We start from the raw sequence: 8,905 nt of genomic DNA, 5'->3' as shown, positions 1-8,905 counted from the left end.
GCGCGCGGCACACACCAACACACACACAAGCGGCCCAGTGATATATTCCTACATTAACCAACGTTACATCAACTTCTGTCTAATGTGACACAAGGTCCGGTCCGGATTGATTTGCAGTTCGGTCCGGATCCGGACCTTGGTCCAGAGTTTGAGAAGCTCTGCTGTAGCCCATTTATCATAAGGGCCAACAGCTTGTGTGTTGTGAGATGCCCTTCTGCACACCACTGTTGTAAAGAGCTGTTATTGGAGCATTAGTGGCCTTTCTGTTAGCTTGAACCAGTCTGCCCGTTCTCCTCTGACCTCTGACCTCTCTCATTAACAAGCTGTTTTCCCTCACTGGATGTTTTTTTGTTTATCGCATCGTTCTCCCTGAAAATCCCAGTTGCTTAGATCACGCATCTTACCCATTCTCATGTTTGGTCGAACAAAAAACTAAACTACTTCACCATGTCTGCATGCTTTATATACCGAGTTGCTGTCACGTGATTCGCTATTTGGAGGAGCAGGGTGTTTGCGTTAACGAGCAGGTGTACCTAATAAAGTGGCCGGTGAGTGTAGTGCGATTTACTGAATAAGCTTATAGCTACTAGCATTGCTTTATGCATTCTGTGAATAATACCTTTCACCATATTCAGTAGGGACTTTTATTTTCATGAGTTTTGTGTAAGTTTTGTGCAATACTGGACAGCATTTATTCATATGAAAATGTCACAGATAATTTATTATATATATTATTGATGATATATATTATACTTTAATGATGAAATGTATAAATACAAAAACAAGCATTGCGAGGATGGAGGACTTTTGTCACGCCGACCGCAGCTCAGTGCATCTGACATGAGGCTGTAAGGATGTAGGTGACGCACACAAGCAGCTGCGAAGCAAACCGCTTCTGATTCTAGGAAAGCCTTGGGCCAGAAAAACTGACAACACTATGGTCCTGCGTCATGTCAGCTCCCACAGAGACGCGCGCGCGCGTGTGTGTGTGTGTGTGAAAGTGTGTGTGTGTGTGTGTGTGTGTACCTTGCCTGACAGAGACAGGAAGCTGCAGGTTGTACTTCCTCTTAGAGCGGGGCCAGGGCAGCCCTGTGCTGGGCGGTCTGTTTTAAAATGCCACACACACACACACACACACACACAGCACAAGAGACTGACAATTTTAGAGAATTCATAGCTGTTTACTTTATTCCCGATTGAATTAATCTTTAATCTTACAACACATGAACAAATGAATTACTATTGTCCGTTTGTCATTGGGTCAGATAGATTATGACTGCATGTTATGTCACAGCTGTGGTTATGCATGGGAACAGAAAGGCAAAGCTATTTATACAGTCGGCTAAACAATATATGACATTGTTATTAGGCTTGCAGAAACTATTCCAAACATCCCCCCTCATAAAGGAGCTTCCACATTTTTTCTATTGCTGTTGAAGATGTGAAAACAATGTGCAGGAGTCCCTTTTCATGTCTCCACTACATGTTCTTTCTCCATTACATACCTATCAAAATGTAATTCAATGTAGTGGTATATAAAAAAACACTAATAACTCCAGTCTGTGATCACAAGGCGAATGACCCACCAATTAAATGCATGTAGGTCTATATATTATAGTAAGTTTTACCACACCGGTGTGAATTATATATGGAGGATTTTATCCATCATTTGAAAAAATTGACATCTACTGTCCTCACAAAATGATTGTTGGCATGACAGTAAAGCAAACTATGCATTACATTATTAGTCAACTTTGCTTAAAAAAATGATGTTTTTGAGGCAGGGATAATCTTTGTTTTTGAAATATTGACTCATGATTTTCAGGTGTCAATTTTCCCCCAAAACTAGTAGGCCTATATTGTGTTTTGGAATGAAACCCTTCATGCAGATATTTCATGAAACTTAGTTTCCTTTAAGATTCATATCAGCTTGAGAAAGAAGGTGAACTGAGCTGGGGTGGGTTTCCCCTCCGCTACACCCCTATTTTCAGGTGCACAAACCCTTTGTGTTGACACTATACCACACTTTCCCTCTGCGAGAGCGTTACTCATGTTTAGTTTAGTGTAGTTTATTAGGATCCCCATTAGCTGTTACACTAGGCAACAGCTACTCTTCCTGGGGTCCACATAGAACAAAAAAAATGCATACAAATACAAGAAATAAACATAAAAACGAAAAAGAAAATAACAATGGACAAATTTAAAATCACAAAAAGGAGAAAAACACACAAACAGAGGTAGTATGGTAAAGAAATGAAAAGAAAGAGCGCTATCTACTAATCAATATAACATAGCACAATACTAATCAATATAATATAATCTATACACAATGACCAATATACAAGATTCTTTATAATCTATTGAGAATTATAAAAATGGAGTTTAAGCTCATGTAGGTAACATTGTATAGAGGCTTTGCAGTTGTGTCTTTAATCTCCTATCCACCTCTGCTGGCTTCATCAGTGGAGGTCCAGTGGACAATTGGCTGTGGGCACATGATGTCTATGATGAGGAAAAGAGAGATAGCTGAAAAAGCTTGTTGTGGTGTGGCTGTAGATCCATTCAGTAACGTTCTCAGTAAAAGTGAATATTCTGATGAAGTAGATTTGTTTCCAGACACTACAAACGTTAGCTCCCTACAAAATTAATTTACATGAAGAGGTTCTCATACTGGGGTCCAGAGACCTCTAAGGGCGTCCCCAGCCAAATCACAATTTGTTTAATGTCACTATGGTTTAATTCACTAGCCCAATAAGACAATGTGTAAGAATAACTGTTATGATCAGAGGTTTCCCTCTCCCCACCTACAGTACAGATAAACACTCTTCTCAGAAGAGTGTTTACTGTAATAAAGGCCTTTATTAAATGTGGTCAATAGGAAAAAGTTTGGGAACCCCTGGTCTATAGGCTAGGACCTATGATCTGAATAGTCTAATAGTCATACTTACTGTATACATTCTGTCATTGTACTAACTAGGGTTGGACCAATATATTTGGGCCAATATTGGCCTTTAATATATTGGCCTTTCAGTGTCATCCTCCTCTAATATGATGGAGGTTTCTGCCTTTTGTTTTTACTCAACAGCCTCAATGAAACCTGCCTCGCTCTGCCTTAAAGAGCTGCTAACCCACCTGAAAGAATTTTCGTCTGGGTTTCAATAGCGTTTTAGTTTACCATGATGGTCTAAAAGCTGTTTCAGAGGCTTTTCGTGGGGAAACACTCAATACTTGACATGAAAACTGTTCATTTAAAGAATATCGTCACAAAATATTGGATATATCGATTGCTTTGATGCAAAAATATGAGTATTGCCCTTCAAAAACCCACATCAGTCTAACCCTAACCCTATAGTGCTTCCCTCTATGGAGTGAAATAATAGTGAAATTAATATTTGTCCTCATTTTGCTGGGGAGCCCCTCTAACCCCCTGTGTAAGGACCCCTGGAGGGTCCCAGGACCCCAGTCTGGGAATCATCGAGGTGCCAACACTGCTGGTTTCTAGGTTATGTCAGCAGATGGAGCCACAGCGCAGGGGGCATTTCATTATTTGACAAGCCCCCATAGTGGAAACAAAGTTAAGACTGTTCATAAAGTCACATGGAGCCGCGCGCGGATTGGCTGCCGCGTGCACCCAGTGGGAGTCCGTCAGCGCAGGGAAACAATAGTCCTGAAGGTCCGTGTGAAGTCAAGGCTATTTTTGGTGGGGCCCGCCTCGCATGCTATTTCTGTCTGCAGGAGAAAAGAGGGATGGGGGCCGGACTTCAGGGGCCGGACTTTCTCTCTCCGCAACTTGCCTGCGATAAGTCTCTTTTCTTTTCCTCCTCCTCTCTACTCTCTCGCTGACAACACAGGCGGATCTCGCCATCACTCCTCGTCACATTTTCTTACCGCTGGATGTAAAAAGAAAAAGAAAGGAAATCTTTATAGTGCTCGAAATCCGCTTTGTACCATCTGGATTATCTTGTGATTGGATTCGGACTGCTTTAAGAGTCTTGATAGGTGTTTGCGGGCTCTTTCTCACAAGGTAGGCAACAGTGTGTGAAAACATCTGATGTGGGAACAGCTGCAAGTTTGTTATATGGCGTTCGGTTGATAAATGCAATGATATTTTGTCATTATTTAGCATTTGCAGCGCTAAAAACTATGAAGATATGACATTTTTTTATGAATAGTAAAGGCTACCTGCGCAGGTGTCGTTTCTATTTTAATTGCGTTTCAGTTTCGTGCGCTCGAGGCAGTGAGGCTCGCGCACTTACGGACCTTTACAGCTGTAGTAATCCTATAGTAAACTTTTGAAGAATACTACACAAACAGATGATCGTTTAAGTCTCTATAGAATTGTTACAGCTCTATTATAGCGACGCGATAGGAGATAAAAGTACCATAAAATACGATAAGGTCACTATAAACTCACTGTTGAGCACCGTAGACACACTATAAATTCCTATAGGAATATTATAGGAATATTATAGTGATTTTTCCTGTCTCCTACAATAGAAAAGGAAATATTCTAAAAACGGAGTTTGGGGTATTTGAGCTATAACTTCTTGTTCCTGCTCAGGAGTTTGTCCAGTAGAAGCTGGCATATTTATTATTGGCCCCTATGGCCGTTTCCAAGGAGAGCTTTGCTGCTGAGCAGATGTTGGCCAGCATTAAAGTACAGCAGCAACAGGTTTAGCACACTCGCGCGCGCACACACACACACACACACACACACACACACACACACACGGATAACGAAAGAAAGAGAGAGATTCTTTTAGAAATTGTATTGGTAGTACTTAACCAAAAATGTTATAAATTATTACAGCAGAAGAAGAATCATGATTTGAATTCCCATGCAACCTATTTTTGGCCTAGCTGATACTACTGTTGGTTTCATTTGAGAATGTGTGTGTGTGTGTTTGTGTTTTATTTCAGTTATCCCAATGAGCATTGCTTTATACATTTTGTGATATTTCCATCCAGATCTGGATCAAACAGTGTTTGTATGTAATCTTTAGCCTTTGTTTTACTTTCTAAACTGCATGGAGGAGCAGACGGGGGTCAGTTATGTCCAGCCCCACCCATCAGGCAGCCAAGCAGACTAAAACAAAGCTTAAAGGGGCGTTAAGTGATCTATGACTTTTATCAGCCTCTATTGGTGATCAGTGGGAATTGCAACATCAACGGATCTCACAACTTACGGTGGCCTGTAAATGACATAAATAAATAAGTCACATTTTCATAATAGAGAGGAGTAAGCTAGCTACTTAGAGCAGAGCTCCAACAGAAACGTCTAGTGAAGAGGTAATGTGTAACCATGCTTAATACTGGAATTATAATTATCTAATAATTTGCTTTATGTCTTGAGAATGCGGCTTTTCAGCCTTCATAGCTGAAATGTTTTGTTCACTCGCTCATAGCACCCTCCTCCACCGCTGAGCAGCTGATTGGGAGTGTGTCGAAACTCCAATGGGTGGAGAGGCTTTGTTCCATACATGCCAGAAAATGAGTTTTGAAAGGCAGAAATCTCAGCAGCTGGTGCAGCAACGGTTGAGTCACTGGTATTGATCAACTACCCCCTGCAGACATATTTTGGTCATTTTGTGGCATCTGGCAGGAAATATCTCACTCATTGTTCCTTTAAAGTGTGGGCAAGTGCTTCTTAACCCAAGTCTGACTGAGCATTATGAGTCGTAGAAATGCTCTGCTCCCTCTTGACTGTCATGTCAACAATTACATTTTTCCTTGTTGTTTATTATTGATTTATTATTTATTTTTGTTGTATGAAAACTGTATTTCACTCAATATTTTTTATCCGTTGTCTCCACAGATGGAATCAGCGCCTCTGGGAACGTCATAAAGACAGACAGACAGGACGACATATTTCCTACAGTGGCAGGTAGGACTTTTTTTTACTTTTAAACTCTGACAATATTTGTAAAAAAAAAAAACCCAAACAACATCCCTAATTTAATAAATAGATTAGTAAATTAGGGATTGAAACATTCATGTGTAAAACTGCTACCAGTGGCACAGTAAAGCCAGAACTACATCTTGTCCTCTTTACAGCTTTTTTTTTTAAATTTTACAACATGCACACATTACACACAGGCTCTGCACTTAGTTAAGTGGTAGCGTTTTTTCCAATGCAGCATGATCTAAGCTGTTTGATTCTCAGAGAGCTGCAGTAACTACAGACCAGGTGTCAGACTGGTTGGAAATAAGTGTTTGGTCGACTCTGTTTCTCATGTTTCAGGTCTTCAGTGTGTGTGTGGAAATCTGGTTTGATTTTGGTCATTGAGAAGAGTGTTTTATTGTGGGTGTGAAACAATTTTACACGTGTGACTGTTACAGTTGACATATTAGGCATTTAAAGTTATTCTATGATCGTTTTATTCAAACACAGCCAAAAAGAAATTCCATTTTGTTATTTGTACTAATTTCTAGTAAGTCATTTAATCTAGTATTGAATTTTAAAATTGAATTATTGTTAAAACAAGTGAATAAACAAAATCTTCCAATGAGATAATTTAACTTGTTTCCAATGCAAATCAGCTTGTTTCAAGAATTTTCTTGCATCATTTGCATGCATCATTGTGTCATTTTCTTCTTACTACTGGCTTATTCTGCCTTATTTCAATATAGTGACAATATAGTCAACAACAATATAGTCCTGAAACAATCCTGAAACAAATGAAACTGCAATGGAAACAAGTAGCATTATCTCACCTCACTGGCAGGATGTTTCACTTGTTGGGTACTGCCATTACATGGCAGTACCCATTCTGTACCATCATTTTAAATTTCTACACTCTCCTTCCCCTCACTATACAAGGGGCAGTTTGTAAATTTTAGACACAGAGGCCATCTAGCAGCTCAGCTTGGCTACATTTTTTTTTTTTCTGACTGAGACCAGAACAAATTAGATCTATTGTCATGTGGAGACTCATCAGTAAGTTCAGACATTTTTTTTTTTTTTTTTTTGTAGTTTAGATCAGCATTCTCCGATGCGTGAACAGGTCATCGTGTCTGATGGCAGTGTGTAGGATTACAATGCATGACTCTCTGAATGGAAGTCTGCTCTCTCTGTGCCAGGCTCCGCTTACAGCATGCTAACCAAGGACCCACTATGTGCCCTGCGTGTGTGTGTGTGTGTGTGTGTGTGCCTGTGCCTGTGGAAAAACCCAGTGAGGTCATGGCCAAGGCTGCAGGGTCTAGTTACATGTGTGTTGTCCACCCAGGCCAACTGACACTGGCTCTCTCCTTTGTCTCCCTCTCTAATCTCTCTCTCTCTCTGCACACACACACACACACACATATATCTAACCCCACATTAAACCAACTCTGTGCGGCATGGTGCCCCGATGCCAGGCGTCTCTGAGGTTGCAGATTGGTTAGCACTCGTCTGGGTGCGATGTGACACGTGACACTGCAGGTTTAAAAGCCCCTAGAGCTCAAACAGACCTATAAACTACATAGGAGTGCTGTAATCGGTCTGCAGGCCTCAAGGAACTCTTCCTGCTCGTACACTACTTGGGAATCTCTTACAGTACATACTTGGGAATCTTGGCTGGCATAACCTGAAAATTAATCCCTCGAAGAAATGCTTCAAGTAGGGATACTTCCTACTTGCATGCTACTTGGGAATCTTTCATAGTAACCGGAAAACTAATTTTTTCAAGAAATAGGCTACTTCCCTATAGGGATACTTTCTACTTGCATACTACTTGGGAATCTTCTATAGTACTGGGAAGACACATTTTTTAAGAAATGCTTCATGTAGGAATTCTTGCACACTTACTTTAGAATCTTCTAATGTAACCTGAAAACTCACTGCTTCAAGAAATACTAATTTAGCTATATTTTCTACTTGTAGACTACTTGGGAATCTTCTATAGTACGATGAAAACAATTTTTTTTAAGGAAAACCTCATGTAGGAATACTGTCTGCTTTCAGACTACTTCTGCACTTACTTCTTTACTACTGAATCTTTTCCAGTACACTAACACTCATCTCTTCAAGACATACTTCATGTAAGGATACTTTCAATTGGCAATCTATCAGGAAACGTCTTTCGTACCTTAAAAACGCATCTTTTCACGAAATACTTCATGTAGGTGTACTTTCTTCTTACACACCACTTGGAGATCTTCTATAATAACCTGAAAATTCATTTTTTCAATAAATACTTCATGTTGGGGAACTGTTGCAGTCTACTTGAGCGCTTACTTGGGAATCTTCTATAGTACCGTGAAAACTCATGCCTTAAAGAAATATAAATTCTGAATCACACCTTTCTTCAACCGTTCCTCCCACATCTCGACTTGCTCTGAAAATGCTCCGCTCTTAAACAAAAACACTAAAAAAACACCTCTTTTCTCATCTCTTCTCTGTCATACATGATCATTCTAGGGACACAGGAATATTCATTACACACATTTGCAGACAGATTGGTTGGTTAATATTTAGGAAGTTCATTTGATTTCTCTCTCGATAAGAGCATAAACTAAATCCTGAAAATGTAAAACTACTTTCTCCACATTTTTGAAGGAATGGTTGGGAAGAAAGTCAGCTAATTAAACCTTGTATAAAGATGAAACTTCATCTCTGAGTGTTATCTTGAAAGTGAAAAAACATCTGCGAACACATTGGGATCAGTTTCACTTGTTTTCACTGCAGTTTCACCTGTTTTGGGAATTTACTTGAAACACAATATCTAAATAAGCCAGATCACTCCTCTAGTATCAACACAATGAGATTTAATTAAAGGAAATTCTGGAAACAAGTTGATTTGTATTGGAAACAAGTGAAATTATCCCACTGCCATGGGCAGATTCTTCTAGTTGTTTAAAGGAAAATAAGACTCGTATCATATTAAATGTTAAAACCGTACACACACATACGCTCTCTTCCTCTCCA

The 8,905-nt window shown here is 39.8% G+C and overlaps 1 protein-coding gene across 1 annotated transcript in view; it reads left to right on the top strand.

The window, feature by feature from the left end:
- Window positions 1-3,692: 3,692 nt before the first annotated feature.
- The window catches only part of hdac7a (histone deacetylase 7a), a 52,882-nt gene continuing 47,669 nt past the window's right edge, over window positions 3,693-8,905 (top strand). Inside the window, exons 1-2 of the mRNA XM_071913880.2 lie at window positions 3,693-4,024; window positions 5,816-5,884. The gene's annotated coding sequence lies outside the window, so the exon portion shown is untranslated. The remainder of the gene's footprint in view (window positions 4,025-5,815; window positions 5,885-8,905) is intronic.

The sequence above is a fragment of the Centroberyx gerrardi genome, chromosome 14 (genome assembly GCF_048128805.1).
Source record: "Centroberyx gerrardi isolate f3 chromosome 14, fCenGer3.hap1.cur.20231027, whole genome shotgun sequence".
In the NCBI taxonomy this organism is placed as follows: domain Eukaryota; kingdom Metazoa; phylum Chordata; class Actinopteri; order Beryciformes; family Berycidae; genus Centroberyx; species Centroberyx gerrardi.
The sequence above is the reverse complement of the archived record's forward strand: the minus strand, read 5'-3'. Positions and strand labels throughout refer to the sequence as shown.